We start from the raw sequence: 17,080 nt of genomic DNA, 5'->3' as shown, positions 1-17,080 counted from the left end.
TTTTTTATTTTTTTTTTTTTTTTTACAAGGCTACAGTGAATGGAAAGCAGTGCTGAAATGCCATTCTCACCTCATCTTTTAATCAGCTAACAGAAAAAGGAGAAGAAGAAGAATCATATTTTTGGTTTCACCAAGTTTCCAAATCTAAGCAAAGGAATGCACAGATACAATAACGGAAGTATTAGAAGATACAGTGGTTAGTATTGGTTTATGGCTCTCCTGCTGCCCAAATATAACAGTCCATGATTTTTATTTGTGGGGTAACCTGAAAGCCAATGCCAGCCCTGTGGTGTAGGGGTAGCATGCCTACCTCTTACCCGCAAGCCCCGGGTCCGATTCCCGGTCAGGTCAGGGATTTTTAGCTGAATCTGAGGGCTGGTTCGAGGTCCACTCAGCCTACGTGATTAGAACTGAGAAGCTATCTGACAATGAGATAGCGGCCCCAGTCTGGAAAGCCAAGAATAATAGCGGAGAGGATTAGTTGTGCTGACCACATGACACCTCACAACCTGTAGGCCTTCCGGCTGATCAGCGGTCGCTTGGTAGGCCAGGGCTCTTCAGGGCTGTAGTGCCATGGGGTTAGGTTAGTTAGTTAGTTAGTTACCCTGAAGGGCAATGTATACCAAACAAATCCATGCACACTGGAGGAACATACAATAACATGCATATGTTCAATCCTCAGCCCAAAGGCTGGTTACACCCCTGTAGATGAGGGCAGTACAATGGATCCATGGTAACACCTGCCTGACATAAGAGGTGACTAAAAGGGGCTCCAGGGGCTCTTAACTTGGGAGCATGTGATGGCAACCACAGGGCCCTCAGCTGAGTCCTAGCATTACTTCCCCTTATTTGTGCCAGGGTCTTCACTTTCATCTATCCTATCCAACCTTCCTTGGTCAACTCTTGTTCTTTTCCGACCCCAAAGGTATTAGAGTACTCGAGGCCTAGGGAGTCTCATTTTTACACCCTTAATGGCCCTTGTCTTCCTTTGGTCAATGCCTTCATTTTTGAAGTGTCCGATCCCTTGCATTTCTTTTTTCTCTGATTAGTGTTATATAGAGGATGGTTGCCTAGTTATACTTCCTCTTAAAACGATAATCACCATCACCAGCACCAAAGGCTGGCTGGATCCTCAACAGCTCCACCATTAACTGTCATAGATGGCCTATGCATCACTGAAGAGGCATAGCAGTGAAATGAGGAGTCAAGTAGATTCCTGTAGCTTTCCGACCCTATTTTCACACCATTGATAGCAGGGACTGGCTGCATAAGGAATGGCATTACTAGCATCGCTCATACCTCAGTGACTTTCATATTGTCAAAGCCAAGGATAATACTGAAACAGATTAATGAAAGCAACAAAAACATATGAAATGAAACCAGAAACATTACAGTGGCCAAGCTACATCAAAATGTGTTTACCCGGTACACTGCCTGTTTAGCTGCAGGAGGACAACATTTCCACCATTTAACTAAGAATTAAATTTAGTTTATTATACTGTATGTGTAGACTTACAGATTTAAGAAGCAGAGACTGAGTGCAGGCCGAGTGTGGCCAGATGGGCTGTAGGTGTGGGGGGAAATTAGCCGGTCAGCCTCCGCTCAGCTGTATGCGAGCAGTCAGGTTTTATAAGGAAAACACTCTATTATAAAATCATATTATACCAAGCGAAACGGCAGTGCATCAGCAAGCTATAGCTATGGAGCCAAGCTCTGTTTTTGGAAGACACATCGGTTCAAAACCCACCGTCCTTAAGTAGGAGTGGGTCCACCTATTGAATACGACAATGTTTTACTTATAGAACATTAGCATGAATTACCAAATCATTTTCACCATTACAAGAACCCTAAGAATAGATGGGCAATGCTTTACAGCTTTCATCTTTAACCTATTAAAGTCCCAATAAATGGCCACATTGTTGACTGTGGAATCAGATTTAATTTTCCCGACCGTAGTTTGAGCGTACCTGTCACACAAAAACATTCATAAAATAAATCTAATGCAGATAATTCACTCAAATTTTGCATTCATGCCATTGAAGGTTATGACTTACCCATTCTTCGTTCCTTGGGTGACTGCTGGCTGTGGTACAAATGTTTAATTTGAAATAATTTCAAAAAGACCGGAACTGTGTACTCTAAAAACATTGCAATTTCAGAGGGTGGGTGGACTAAACACTAGTCTATCCTCGAAATGTATATATCGAGATTATCATCTTTTTTCTCCAATTTCCAATCACTTGGGTTCTTTTGTGTCACCGGCCATGCACGTTTGGTACAACCTGGCGTGGCACTTTCACTCTCACTTTCTTCAATATTCTGATCACTTCAGTAGCTTTCACTGTTGCTATCACTAGCCTCGAACTCAGATTCATTTACCAAAAGGCGACTATTGCCATAATTGCCATCTAAAACAATGTCTACATGCGCTTTCAATCTCTTGTTCAAATTGCCACGAAACCGCTTCTACTGCATAATGAATACTGACGTAATTTTTTGCTATTTGCTTTACATCGCACCGACACAGATAGTTCTTATGGCGACGATGGCCTAGGAATGAGAAGGAAGCAGCTGTGACCTTAATTAAGGTACAGCCCCAGTATTTGCCTGGTGTGAAAATCTGAAACCACAGAAAATCATCTTCAGGGTTGCTGACAGTGGGATTCGAACCCACTATCTCCCGGATGTGAGCTCACAGCTGTGTGCCCCTAACCGCACGGATAACTTGCCTGGTCCTGACGTAATTAAATTGTTGTTCAACAATTCCAGTGTCACACAGAAATACAGACAGCATTGTTTACCAACAGCACATGCCTCTAGTGTCTTACAATGTACAAAAATAAGCGAGGCACTGCATCATTGCGAGCTGAGCTCATCATTTGATTCATGCGCCAAAACATTGCACGCAACCACAGCTCATCATATGATGTGAATGGGTTAATGACAACATAAAGTCAAGATTTTTAAGTGTTTTGTCTTTATACTTTAGTCTTTTGTGCTTCAGTTATTTGGAAATTATACTGATTATGGTCCTTATGTTATGGCTGAGAACGACCTCACAACACAGAAGTCAAAATGTGTCCCATTAATGAATACTCTATGAATAAAAAACAGTCACATCATCATAGGTCGACCGACTCCCTTTTATAAATTTGTGATCAATTTCCAATACAGATCAAAATGAAATTCTTACATATGACCACCATCAGCTGTCATGAGAATGGTTTTCTGTGGTTTCTCACGTTCATTTCCAGGCAAATCCCAAGACAGTTCCTATTCATAGGTCACAGCCGATTCCTTCCATCATCATTCATTTCCTCTTCGTCCTTCTCAACTGACGTTGGCATCAGAAAGGACATCCGGCCATAAAAACATTCTATAGAATATTGTCTCACCTCATCCCAAGTCAAGAAACATAAGTAGATCTTCTTCTTCTTCTACTACTACTACTACTACTACTACTACTACTACTACTACTACTACTACTACTACTACTGCTTTTCCCACACTGGTATGGTCGTGGCTGCGAACTGCATCGCACATGCTGATCTGGCTTTTTTACGGTGGTAATGTGGTGTGTTGTGTGAATGTGAAGAGGAATGTGGTGGGACAAACACAAACACCCAGTCCCAGAACCATAGGAATTAACCATGCATAGCAAAAGTTCTCCAAGACTCAACAGCAAATGATATGAAAGTCATAGCATGTGCAGCGGATGTGATGACATGGGAAGAAAATGAACAAAAATTGGAAGAACAACTAAATACCTGGCAGAGGGCAATTGAAGAAGCAGGCATGGAAATAAGTTTAACAAAAAGTAAGGTAATGAAAATCAGTAAAAACAGCAAAATGAAGGATGTTAGGTGTAATGGAAAAGTTCTTAAAGAAGTAGATTCTTTTAAATACCTAGGAAGTAAGCTAACTGGGAAAGGAAACATCAAGGAAGAAATTTTGGAGAGGAGGAAATTGCTCAAAATTTGATTACTGTATATCAGACATAATTGGAAATTGGAAATTACCTACCAAAGCAAAAATTGACTTATGGATCAGAATGGTGGACTTGGACAGAAAAAGACCTGAGTACTTCATAAGCAACAGAGATGCGTTTTCTGCAAGGGATCTTGGGTAAAATGAGGAGGAACAAGATAAGAAATGAAATAATACAAAACATGCCACAGATCAACCCCTAAAAGGAGCTGTGGAGAGAAATAGGCTAAAATGGTTCGGCCATGTCAAAAGAATGGGACAAGAAAAATTACCAAGAAAAGCTCTGGAACGGACAGAATCCAGAAGAAAACTAACTGGAAGACCACGAATAAGATGAAGGGATCAGGTGGAGGAGGACGTAAAGCAGAGAGAACTACAATGGGAGACAGGGATGAATGATAGACTGTGGGGAATAAAGAGAAGATTGGAAGAGGCTCTGTGAACGACCTGCACAAGCAGGAACGTATCAGGAAGAAAAAGAAGAAGTTGAAATCTCCGCCTCCACCGGGAATCGAACCTGGGGCCCTCTGAATCAAAGGCCAACAGGCTGACCATTCAGCTGATGAGCTGGACACATGCATACATAAAATCATACTATACTATCATATAGCAGGGATTTTTACTAAAATGTTAGTTGTTTTGTAAGATGTTTGGTTTTCTGAGAAATGAATTTAATTTGGCATTTAATTATAATTAATGAATTTGGGTATGAATATGCAGTTAATGATTCAGCATAAACAATGCAGACCATCCAACAAGGCTAGGCGGCATCTGCCAAATAGGAAACTGCATGTTATTGTGGAGGAGAACAATGTTGGGTGTGGTATGGGCATTGTAGAGATATTGCTAATAAAACCATTACCCAGTCTCCAAGTCAAGGGATTAAAATCCCTAATCTGACCATGAATTGAAGCAAAGGCCCTCTGAAATGAAGAGCACCAAGCTGACCATTCAGCCAAGGAGACGGAAAAGAGGGTGATGAAGATACAATAACCATCCAGTAGAATTCCACTTTTGTTGCTCAACAGCAGTAAATCAGAAAATGATATGAAGACTGCCTGGACGGCACAATTTGGAATAATGTCTGCTACTCCATAGCTTAGGTCATTCAGTTGTTGTTGTTGTTGTTGTTGTTGTTGTTGTTGTTGTTGTTGTTGTTGTTGTTGTTGTTGTTGTTGTTGTTGTTGTTGTTGTTGTTGTTGTTGTTGTTGTTGTTGTTGTTGTTGTTGTTGTTGTTGTTGTTGTTGTTGTTGTTGTTGTTGTTGTTGTTGTTGTTGTTGTTGTTGTTGTTGTTGTTGTTGTTGTTGTTGTTGTTGTTGTTGTTGTTGTTGTTGTTGTTGTTGTTGTTGTTGTTGTTGTTGTTGTTGTTGTTGTTGTTGTTGTTGTTGTTGTTGTTGTTGTTGTTGTTGTTGTTGTTGTTGTTGTTGTTGTTGTTGTTGCAAATCAGTACTTCATTTAGTGAACTTTGATCTGCTCAAGTTTACATCTTATGCATCTAGCAGCCACAAAGCTTCCAATAATTTCAGCACAAAACATAAATATAATAAAATTACAAAGAAAATATATTAATATCGTCACTATAGTGACTAACCTCCGTTTCCTCTATCCATGTTGACTCGGTCTCAATGATCACCTTGTCTTCCATACTTCGTCGAGATCTGCAACAATCGTAAAGGCCAGGAGATTTTAGTGATGAAATGACCCACAGAATAGGGAACATGCATGCTCCGGGGTTTTAATTAAAAATATGCTAATCTGATTCAAAATTTCGTGCAGTATTCAAAAATGTGATCAGAATGTACAAATAATAACTCCAAACATGATAAAAATCTACGAAAATGTCACGTCACGAAAGTACGCGATCTCATTGGTCTGACGTCATCGTACAGGTTGACTGAATTAGCAGACGAAATAACACATAGTGCGCTGTGAGAAGCAGGATACACTTCGCGTATTTCTACTTTACGTTAGTGTCTAGTATGATTAAATTCGAGGTCTATACATCGGATAATAATCTGAGTGGTATATTTTAGACTTAAAATGAATCCTGCGCAGACAGTGAGGCAGAAAACTTATAAATGGTGTAGAGTTCCGATGTGCACTAGTACATCGCATACCATACCAAACAAATTGTTTATACATGTTCCAAAGACTCTAAAACTAGGGAGAAATGGATTTTGGCGAGCCGAAAAAATGCTGGTGATATATCGGAAAAGTCTACAGTTTATTTTTTTTAAGATTTTAACGTAAGATGAATTTGTTTGAATTTTCAAATAATTTTTCCATGTCAGCTGTTCTAGTGGTAAAACTTTAAATTTTAATGTATGATGCTTTATTTAAATGCTTCAATTACATCTTGGAATATGAAAGTAATAAACAGTGCATTAAATAATGCGGATTATTAAAGTATTCTCCAAACCTAACCTATGTTTTGGGTGATCCATGTCAAGATAATAAATCAAAGGGGTTATGAACCATTTTGACAGCTCTAATTCTACCAATATATCTTGGCATGGGGCAGTTATGTATGTCTTTATTGAAGAGCTTAATTGGTAAAGAAATTTAGGCTATATCTAAATACTCTATAATGTAACAAAGAATAGGCGTGTACATCATGAAAGGAAACAACGTGAATTTAACAAATGTATAACTCTACACAAAACCAATGCTTGTTTGTTGGGGTCTTATAAGTTAACAATGCTCAATTATAATAATTATCATAATATTAATGAAATAAATAACATAATTGCACACAGGTGAAAATAGTGATGTAGGTGTTTAAAATATTATCCAACTTAGCCTAAGTTTTAGGTTATACAAGCCAAGTCAATAAACCGAAGGGTAAAAATACCGCACGAGTTGGCCGTGCGGTTAGGAGCGCGCAGCTGTGAGCTCGCATCCGGGAGATAGAAGGTTTTGAACCCCACTGCTGGCAGCCCTGAAGATGGTTTTCCGTGGTTTCCCATTTTCACACCAGGCAAATGCTGAGGCTGTACCTAAGGCCACGGCCGCTTTGTTCCCATTCCTAGGCCTTTCCTGTCCCATCGTCGCCATAAGACCTATATGTGACGGTGTGACGTAAAGCAAACAGCAAAAACAAAAAAACAAAAAAAAGTAAAAGTCACAGCACCCAAAGACATTCCTGTATTGAGCGACTAAAATGTCACCAGGACACTTTTCTTTCCTGATATGCTCAGCTTGTTAAAAGCCAAATGTAATTAATGTTATTGGCTTCATGCCCCACTAACTACTTCTACGATTTTCGGAGACGCCGATGTGCAGGAATTTAGTCCTGCAGGAGTTCTTTTACGTGCCAGTAAATCTACCGACACGAGGCTGACGTATTTGAGCACCTTCAACTACCACCGGACTGAACCAGGATCGAACCTGCCAAGTTGGGGTCAGAAGGCCAGCACCTCAACCGTCTGAACCACTCAGCCCAACTTGTGAAAACTAGATGAAGTCATATTTATCTTTATCATGTTTAACTTTTCCCCTCCACAAAGATATTTAATTCTCTTTCATGGGCCCCGGAAGTGGGTAGGCCAGTTGCCCCAACCATAAATATATATTTTTTTAGAAATGATAGGTTATAGACCTACAGTACTATGATCTTTCTTTCTTTCCTTCTTTCTTTCTTTCTTAATCAGTTTATCCGTCAGGGTTGGTTTTCTCTCGGACTCAGCGAGGGATTTCACCTCTACCACTTCAAGGGCAGTGTCCTGGAACGTGAGACTTTGAGTATGGTGATGAAACTGGTGAGGAGGGCCATTACCTCGCCCAGGCGGCCTCACCTGTTATGCTCAACAGGGGCCTTGTTGGAGGATGGGAGGATCGGAAGGGATAGACAAGGAAGAGGGAAGGAAACGGCCGTGGCCTTAGGTGCCTGGAGGAGAAGTAGGAAAATACGAAAAACCACTTCGAGGATGGCTGAGGTGGGATTCGAAACCCTTCTACTCAGTTGACCTCCCGAGGCTAAGTAGACCCCGTTCCAGCCCTCGTACTATTTGTTTTCAACTTTCATGGCAGAGCCGGGAATCGAAACCGGGCCTCCGGAAGTGGCACACATTAACCACTACACCACAGAAGCGGACTAGTACTATAATGCTACCTATATGTTTATGTTAGTGCTGAAATCCGATTTCTTACTTTACTAATGCTGAAAGCCCGAAAATGTAATGTTATTCTTTAATAGGGGAATCAGTCTAGAAAGAAATATTGAAAGTGATGTGATATCTATCCAGGTTCGTTGTTATCCTAATACTATGGGTTACAGTACATTGCACATATATAAAAGACGCCACTTACAAACTTGCTTGTTATCCGCTAATTTCTGCGGCCACAAAAGTCACATGGTAGATTGTCTGACTGTGCTGTTTTGAACCTTTCTTCTGTCATTTCGAAGTTATTCGCGATCATGAATAATAAACAATCGGCTTTTAGCAACGGCTGATGCACAACGGCTGGTAGAGCTCCATGCGGTACTGGATCGTGACGTCACAGCGCGCCGCTTACGTCAGAGGCCGTTTCACTCGCCTTGCGGAAAGGCACTATTAAATAATTTTTTAATGGTAAAAAACAAGGCAACATACCACAATGTAATACGTTTACGTACTATTTCATTGGTGTACTTTTCAAAAAAAATATTTTTGAAAATGATGCATGTTCCCAATTGTTCAAAGAATACAAAATAGGGATGAAAGTGAAACACCAAGGATGAGTGTGAAACTATTGGCTAAAGAATGGTATAGGCCATGGAACACTCCACAGGCAACAACAGTAGCACAAAATATAAGCCCTGGAGGGGTATATTTCGTACAGCCAGAGGGTGCCAGTAAAATTAATACACATTTCAAGCAAAGAAAAAACTCTTAACATATCGAAGCTGAATTCACACAAACAGAAAATGATGAACAACTAATCATCTTTGACTTCTCCAGTTTTCCAGTTATCACAGTTGCTCAAAATGCCCACCATCGGCATCGATACACTTCTGAGTATGTTTAACTGCTGATCAAACGTTTGCTGAAGTGTGCTGAGCGAATGCGGCACATGCCAGTGTTTTCTATGGTAAGAGGTCCCCATAGGTATCAGTCCAACAGAGTTAGATCCGGAGAACATGGTGGAAACTCAATCGGATCTCTTCGTCCTATCCAGTGCCTTGAAAGATTGTCATCAAGGCACACATGGACTTCTTGGGATAATGTTGTGGTGCACTATCGTGTTGGAAGTAAAATTCCTGATTTCCATAAAGTCTGTGAATGGCTGGCACAGTGCTCCAAGTGGCAGCTGATGATAACATTGAGCTCCAATTAAGATGTTCTATCACACCGTGTGTGCATGAGGAATATCAGACAGGACATCAGACGAATCAGGGACAAATGTGGTAGAAGAAATAAATAGAAACTAACAAAATAAAATACATTGAAAGACAGCAGGATAGAATACAGTAGAACAGAACTGAAGAACAGAAAGAAAGTATGTGGAGGAAACCAGAGGATAATGATGTGAGATGGTGTGAAAGGGGAGGGGCATAACCGGTACACTCACATTATGAAAGAATGAATTAACACATAACACATAGCTTGGAATAAACCAACTGGTGATGACGAACGTATTAATTTGGAAAACACCAGAACAAAACAACGCGCACACAGTGTGATAGAACATCTTAACTGGAGCTTAATGTTGTCGTCCACTCCCGCTTGGAATACTAGTGCTATGCCAGCATACAGCGAGTCACCTGGTGACAAATGAGCGTACCAGTACAGCTCCAACGGCAAGCATTCTTAAATTCAAACCCTCATTATTGTAGAAGACTTCCTCGTGAACAGTCGAGATCAAAGTTCCCTGTGAAATAAAAAGAGTTTCACCTTGTTTTCTTGACACAGTATAAGCCCAGAAGCCCATATCGTGTCAACAATGATGTCGTCATTGCATTTACATCTCACAACCGATTAACTTCAATTTTTTTTTTTTTTTTTTTTTTTTTTTTACGAAACATATGAAATTTAACTTGCAAGTTGTTCTTCCCAGCATTCTTACAGGTCAAAATGGCACAGTTAAAAGGTGATTACTGGCTGAGCAAAGTAAATAGGATGCTAGACAGAATAGAAATGGGAGGCTGTTGGGATACAGAGATTAAGAACAAAGATACGAAGTTGAGTAACAAAGTAATTATTACAGTGAATGATATTGAGAAACAGATGTTCATGGCAGAATATAAGACCTAAAGAAAATTATTACAATTCTGCAAAATTATCCAAATGCTGTCAATAAAGAAAGAAAGGCTGACAAATAGAGAAATAAGAGGTAAAATGCGACAGTTAATGGATATATGTACGAAGGTAATTCCAGGTCTCCTATTTTGTTTATAAATACATAGACCTGTTTATTTCTACAATGGCTTACATCATTTTACAGCTTGAACACTTAGCTATTTTTCTACATAATCACCATTTTGGTCGATGCATTTTTGTAGACGCTGTGACAGTTTTTGTATGCCCATGTCATACCAGCTCACTGCCATACTGTTCAGGAAGTTGAGAACCTCACCTTTCACCTCGTCATCAGTCGCTTCCCAGCCATATGTTCTTTCAACTTAACACATTAATGACGGGCTATGTTAATTAACGTAGTTTCGCATTGGTACGTGGGTGACCGGCTACGTAAATTAACGTTTTCTCACGTGGCTTCATTCTTATGTGATTTTATCCCCTCCGCAGTTTATTAATCGAAATATTTCGTGTTTAGAAACTAAAGTCTTTCTTGATCGGAATGCAGATAGATATATTCTTTCCCTGACTATGCTTTCAGCACGGGAAGAGTGGTTTCATAACTCTCAGTACCGCGTGACCACATGTACTGTCAGGTGTGAGCATGGTGCGCCGTGGCAAAGACAGCTTGAACGATGAAGAAATATTTGGAGAATCGCATGGTGATAGTTTATCTGATGTTCATATTGATTGCAAAAATGTAAGTATTAGTGATTGTGAAGATGTGTGTCCGTCAACATCAAAATATATGCGCGTAAGTGAAAGTGCGACATTCAGTTCAGACGAGTCTGTTGACGGTGACAATAATACAAGTGAAGATGCCAGTGACAATAGTGAGAGTGAGGTTGATGGATGGACAAATAAGGATGAAAACAGAGTCCTAGAACCATTTATATGTTTTACAGGCCTCACTTTTATGGCCAGTAATTCCGCGAGTATCCCGGAGGTAGATCGTTCCCTAGGCGGACTTGCTTCAGCTTCTTGTGGAACAATCAAATCTCTATTATGAACAAAATTGTGGGAGGTATAAAACCTCTCCCACATCACAGAAACAAAAAATATAAATGTGGTGAAAGGAAAAAGTACCCTCAGAAGCCCTGCAGATTATGCACTGCAAACAAGAAACACAAGGGCACAAGGTACATCTGCTTGGTTTGTCAACTTCCTTTGCACAAGGGCAGCTGCTTCATGCATACCACACTAAAATCAAGTACTAGAATCACTGGTAAGTGCTCTCACCAGGTTTCAATAATTTATTTCGTGTCATTTAAAAGTTACATGTATTTATATTTCATTCTACTTCTCAAGCTAGGTGTGCATCTGTTACCAGTCCACAGGAAAGAATGGAGTAGCGCGCAACCAGACAACAATGTGTTAAGGAACAAGTGATAGTCATTGGGTGCCAAATTGGGACTATAGGGTGGGTGAGTGATGATGTTCCACTTAAACTGTTGCAGGAGAGCCACAGTTTGCCGGGCGACGTACGGCCGAGCGTTGTCATAGAGAATGTTTATGCCCTTGCTCAACATTCCTCTTCTCTGGTTCTGAATTACCCATCTGAGTTTTTTCAGGGTCTCACAGTACCTGTCAGCATTAATTGTGGTCTCAGCGGTCAAAGTCGATCAACAATACCCCTTTTCGATCCCAAAACACTTTACCGGCAGACTGTGTTTGCTTCAATGTCCACGGCTTTGGTATCGTCACCTGTGACAACTGAGTCCAAAAAGTAGTCCTGTTTGGCAGCAAAGCGTTGAAGAAATGCACGGGAAGAATCAACTCGTTGCCGCATGTGGTCTTCAGTAAGCATGCGTGGCACCCATCTTGTGCACACCTTCTGGTATTTCAACTTTTCCGTTAAAATTCTGTGAGCAGCGCTTCGGGAAACCTCAGGAACCAAACTGCAGAGATCATCCAAGGTGATCCACTGATCTTCACGCAAGATTTGCTCAACCTTCACAACCGTCTCGACAGAAATTGACTGTCTCCCGCTCCTTTGTTCATCATGAATTTCAGTCCGACCGGCTGCAAACTCTCTACACCACTTATGAACGTTTTTGACATACATGCACGACTCACCATACACTTCCATCAATTGGCGATGGATTTCAATCGGTTCAGTACCTTTGCGTTCAAAACCTGAATAACTGCTCGCACTTCGCACTTGAGGGTAACATCCAACGAGAGCTCCATTCTCAGCGCCTTCCAAGCCAAGACCGAGTGCCTCAGCATGGCGAGCGCATCTTTATATGCAAACGCGGGAAACACTCTTCACAATATTGTGACCAACAGCCACGTGAACAGAGTTCTGTATTTATAAAAAAAATAGGAGACCTTATTTTTGGGATCACTCTCATAAGAATAAGGGTTTATGAGAGAAACATGATAAAAATTGTTGTTTCCTCCGCAGTGAATTAATGGAACAGGCTTATTTATTCAGAGTATGTAAGGACACCGATTTACTTAGGATTAAAAATCTGGGTAGCAAATACAGGGTGTATACGTGATGACGTTACAAAATTTCAAGGATGATGGAGGGTGGAAAATGCATCACCTTGGCATAAGGAACCGTAGTCCGCAAACGTTTGAGTCAAAAGTTGTTAATAATCAAAGTTGTTTAACATCCGCCCATTCTTAATAGCAGTAGTGTACACTGTGGTGCTCAGAGATTTACTATCCACATTCCTGGAACACATCCCACTTGCCCTTCGTCCAACATGATAGAGCCCCACCTTGATTTGGACTGAGGGTTCATGAACAGCTGGATCAGGCATTCCCTGCAAAGTGAATAGGAAGAAGAGGTCCTGTTCTGTGGCCCACTCGTTCACATGATCTCACCCCACTAGATTTCTTCTTGTAGGGCCATGTGAAAAGCCTTATCTATAAGACACCTGTCAAAACTGAAGAGGATCTCTTGGTGAGAATTCTCGCTGCCTGCAATGCTGTTCAAACGACACCAGGAATATTCGAATGGGTAGGATAGAACTTTGTGCAACAATGCCATGCCTGCATTGACACAAGTGGATGCCATTTCGAACATTTGTTGTAAACGGAGCAGCTTGTGAAACTGTGCAGGTAAATGGATTTAAATGAGTAAAATTTTGCTTAAATTTCCCTTGATCATTTCTGGAATATGGTTCCTTATCTCAAATTGATCCACTTGCCATCGTCCATCATCCCTGAAAGTTTGTAAAATCATCACAGATATACCTTGTATAAAGAAAAAATAAACAAAGAGGAAGAATTCCATACAACTATAAAAGTATGAAATAGAGAATGGATTGTACCATGAAGAATAGCAAATATTTTCCGTGTTATCAAAAATGTGTGGCTAAAGAAAATTAGAGAAATCAGAAAAAAGGCACAAGCCTCGTGAAGGCACTCCACTTACTGCACGAGGACTCAGCGGAGGGTGATGGTCTTTTATCTGTTCTGTTTAGTTCACAGGATTGCCGACAGGAGAGTCTTTATGAGCTACGAACTGTTACCAACAGTTACAAAGTTATTGACCTGGATTTGCAAACATAGGTTATAGCTACTGAATTACCTTTTTTCTTGCCGTGTGCACAGTATGCACTGCAGTGATAGGAAAAAATCTCAAAGGCAGTTTGACCCCAGGAGGGCCACTGTTCTCATGACAGAGATTGGTCCGGATTTGCAAAGATAGGTTATATCCACTAACAAAGCCTTTCTTCTGCTTTTATTCTGCACGGGTTGGTAACAGAAGCTGCAAGTTATGAATTCTGGGAATGACATCATATTGGCCAATGGCAGAGCTAGTAGCAGGTTGGCTAATGGACAATGGTGCATGAAATATTTCATTAGGTTATAAAAGAAAAAAGTACCTTATGTTTCAATAGGTTATAAAAGTAAATTTACCTTTTTTAGGCGGGCAGATGGGTCGCTGACATTCCTAATGAACACATCTATCTCCTAAAAGGATTTAAAACTAAGATTCATATATATTTCCTCACAAACTTATGCTGGAGTGCCTACACTAGTTTTGTACCCAGAACAAGCACTAACTTAACCAGTGGAGGCAGAAAACAGGTTTGTCCTGGAATATATACTGAGTGGCCAAAAGTCACAAGAAGAGGTGTCCCATTAGAAAATGTGCTGTATATGACCGCTAAGTATTGCAGCTAGCTACGATGCAGCTGAGAAGTCTATCACAGACACCACTGTCATGAAGATGGCAACATGTTGCGAGTTAACCGACTTTGAACGTGGGATGATCATCGGCACATGGCACATGGGTCATAGCATTGCGGGGATTACATGCGAATTCCGTTTTCTGGGGTCAACAGTGTCGAGGGTGGATCACAGAGAGAATGTTACCACCTGCATAAACTGCCGCGCAGGAAGACCACAGATGTTTAATAAACGGACATCTGGTTGCCTCTGCAGAACCATACCGAGCGCTCAACTGCATACTGTGAGTCATGTCACTGCCCAGTTGAATGCTGGGAGTTAGGAACCCATTTCTACCAGGACTGTAAGGAGGCAACTGCACTGCATACGCTTCACCAGCTGACGACCAAATCGGGTCGCTTTGCTGACACCTCGACACAGAGCTCAACAATGTACATGGGCCTATGAACATCGGCAAAGGTCCAAGGAAGAGTGGTGGCATGTGGTATGATCCGATGAATCTGGTTTCAGTTGTATCGAGCTGATGGGCACGTAAGAGTGTGGCGTATAACCCATGAAGCATTGGATCCTGTGCGTCAACAAGGTCATGTCCAAGTGGGTGGTGGCTCAGTTCTGCTTTCAGATCATCTGCATCCCTTTCTGGCCCTAGAATACCCTGATGGCGATGCCATGTTACAACAGGACAATGCACCGTGTTACCATTGTGTGGTGGCATGCAGGTGGTTGGAGCAGCACTCCAGTGAAGTTATGACCATGGATTGGCTCTCCAGACCCCCATTCTTAATCGAATCGAGCATTTATGGGATGCTGTCGATGCTGGTGTACACTCCATGAACCCCACTCCAACTACACAAGACCAATTATGGGTAACGGTGCAAGATACATGGGTCCAGATCCATCCAGAACAATTCCAACACCTTGTAGAGTCGATGCCTCACCTTACTGCTGCAATTTTGAGGGCTCGCGGAGTAACTCGTTATTAACATTACATTCAGTGTCTTCCCATGACTTTTGGCAACTCAGTGTCTAACACTGTATAATATCTAGGACAAAAAAGTGAGTAGAAGAGGCAATGAACACTATTGGTTTTAAGTCAAATGTAGTGTATGAGTAGTAATAGATTTTATTATATCAAGGAAAATTTAAATGAACAAAAAAAAAAAAAGATAAAAATACATGAATGCACTCTCTCCAGTTTCAGGCAATCTGGAACTGGGGGATGGGAGTATTCTGTTTTTTTTTTTTTTTTTTTTTTTTTTTTTTTTTTTTTTTTTTTTTTTTTTTTTTACAATTTGTTTTATATCGCACCGTCTTATGACGACGATGGGATAGGAAAGGGCTAGGAGTGGGAACGAAGTGGCCATGGCCTTAATTAAGATACAGCCCCAGCATTTACCTGGTATGAAAATGGGAAACCATGGAAAACCATCTTCAGGGCTGCCGACAGTGGGGTTCGAACCCACTATCTCCCGGATGCAAGCTCACAGCTGTGCGGCCCTAACTGCACAGCCAACTGGCCAGTGAGTTTTATTAGTACTTAATATTAAGTATTTTAACGTAGTAATAAGATTTACCTCCCTTACAAACCATATGACTTTGCCATGGTGAGGAGGCTTGTGTGTCCCAATGAAGCAGATAGCCGAGCCGCAGGTGCAGCCATATTGGATGGGTATCTGTCTAGAGACTAAACTAATGAATGGTTCATCAAAAAGGGGTAGCAGCCTTTTGGAAGTTGCAACGGTGGCAGTCTGGATGATTGACTGATATGGCCTTGTAATAATACTCAACATAGTTTAACTATATTGGTACTGCTACACAGCTGAAAGCAATGGGAAACTACAGCCATAAGTAATTCCCAAGGACATGTAGCTCTCTCTGAATGAATGAATGAATGAATGAATGAATAAATGAATGAATGAATGATGTATTGATGATGGCTTATGCCTGGGTAAAATATTCTGGAGATAAAATAGCCCCCATTTGGATCTCCAAGTGTGTTAGGTTAGAGAATCTGAAAAGGGGGATGGATAGACTAAAGTTAAATGTAGATGGTATAAATGAAGTACGTTAGCAGGAAGAACACGATCTTTGGTCAGGCAATTGCAGAATTATCAACACAAAATCAAACAGGGGAAATGCAGGAGTTAGTTGAATAATGAATATGAAAATAAGGCCATGGGTAAGCTATTACAACCAGCATAGTGAAAGGATTATTGTTATCAAGTTAGATACTAAACCAATGCCCACCACAATAGTGGAGGTCTATATGCCTACTATTCCAGTGGATAATGAAGAATTTGAAAGAATATATAAAGAGATAGCAGATTTAATATGTACAATATTTCAAAGGTGATGAGAATCTAATTGTGATGGGAGACAGAATGCATTGGTAGGCCAAGGAAGAGAAGGTAATACAGTTGGAGAACTTGTATTGGGACAAAGGAATGAAAGATGAAGTAGGTGGACGAGATCTGGAGACACTGGAAGGTATCCAATACACTTTATTATGATTAGGCAGAGATTCAGATACCAGGTTTTGGATTACAAAACTTTCCCAGAAGCTGATGTGGACTCTGACCACAACTTGTTGGTGACAAAATGCCATCTGAAGTTGAAGAAAGGAATGCAAGGAAATAGGATCTAGACAAAGTGAAGGAAAAGAGTGTGAG

The 17,080-nt window shown here is 40.8% G+C and overlaps 1 long non-coding RNA gene across 1 annotated transcript in view; it reads right to left on the bottom strand.

Annotated features, from left to right (window-relative positions):
• The window catches only part of LOC136885542 (uncharacterized), a 32,419-nt gene that overhangs the window by 2,445 nt on the left and 12,894 nt on the right, over positions 1–17,080 (bottom strand). Inside the window, exon 2 of the long non-coding RNA XR_010861555.2 lies at positions 5,579–5,645. This is a non-coding gene — a long non-coding RNA (uncharacterized lncRNA). The remainder of the gene's footprint in view (positions 1–5,578; positions 5,646–17,080) is intronic.

This window comes from Anabrus simplex, chromosome 14 (assembly GCF_040414725.1).
Source record: "Anabrus simplex isolate iqAnaSimp1 chromosome 14, ASM4041472v1, whole genome shotgun sequence".
NCBI lineage: Eukaryota > Metazoa > Arthropoda > Insecta > Orthoptera > Tettigoniidae > Anabrus > Anabrus simplex.
The sequence above is the reverse complement of the archived record's forward strand: the minus strand, read 5'-3'. Positions and strand labels throughout refer to the sequence as shown.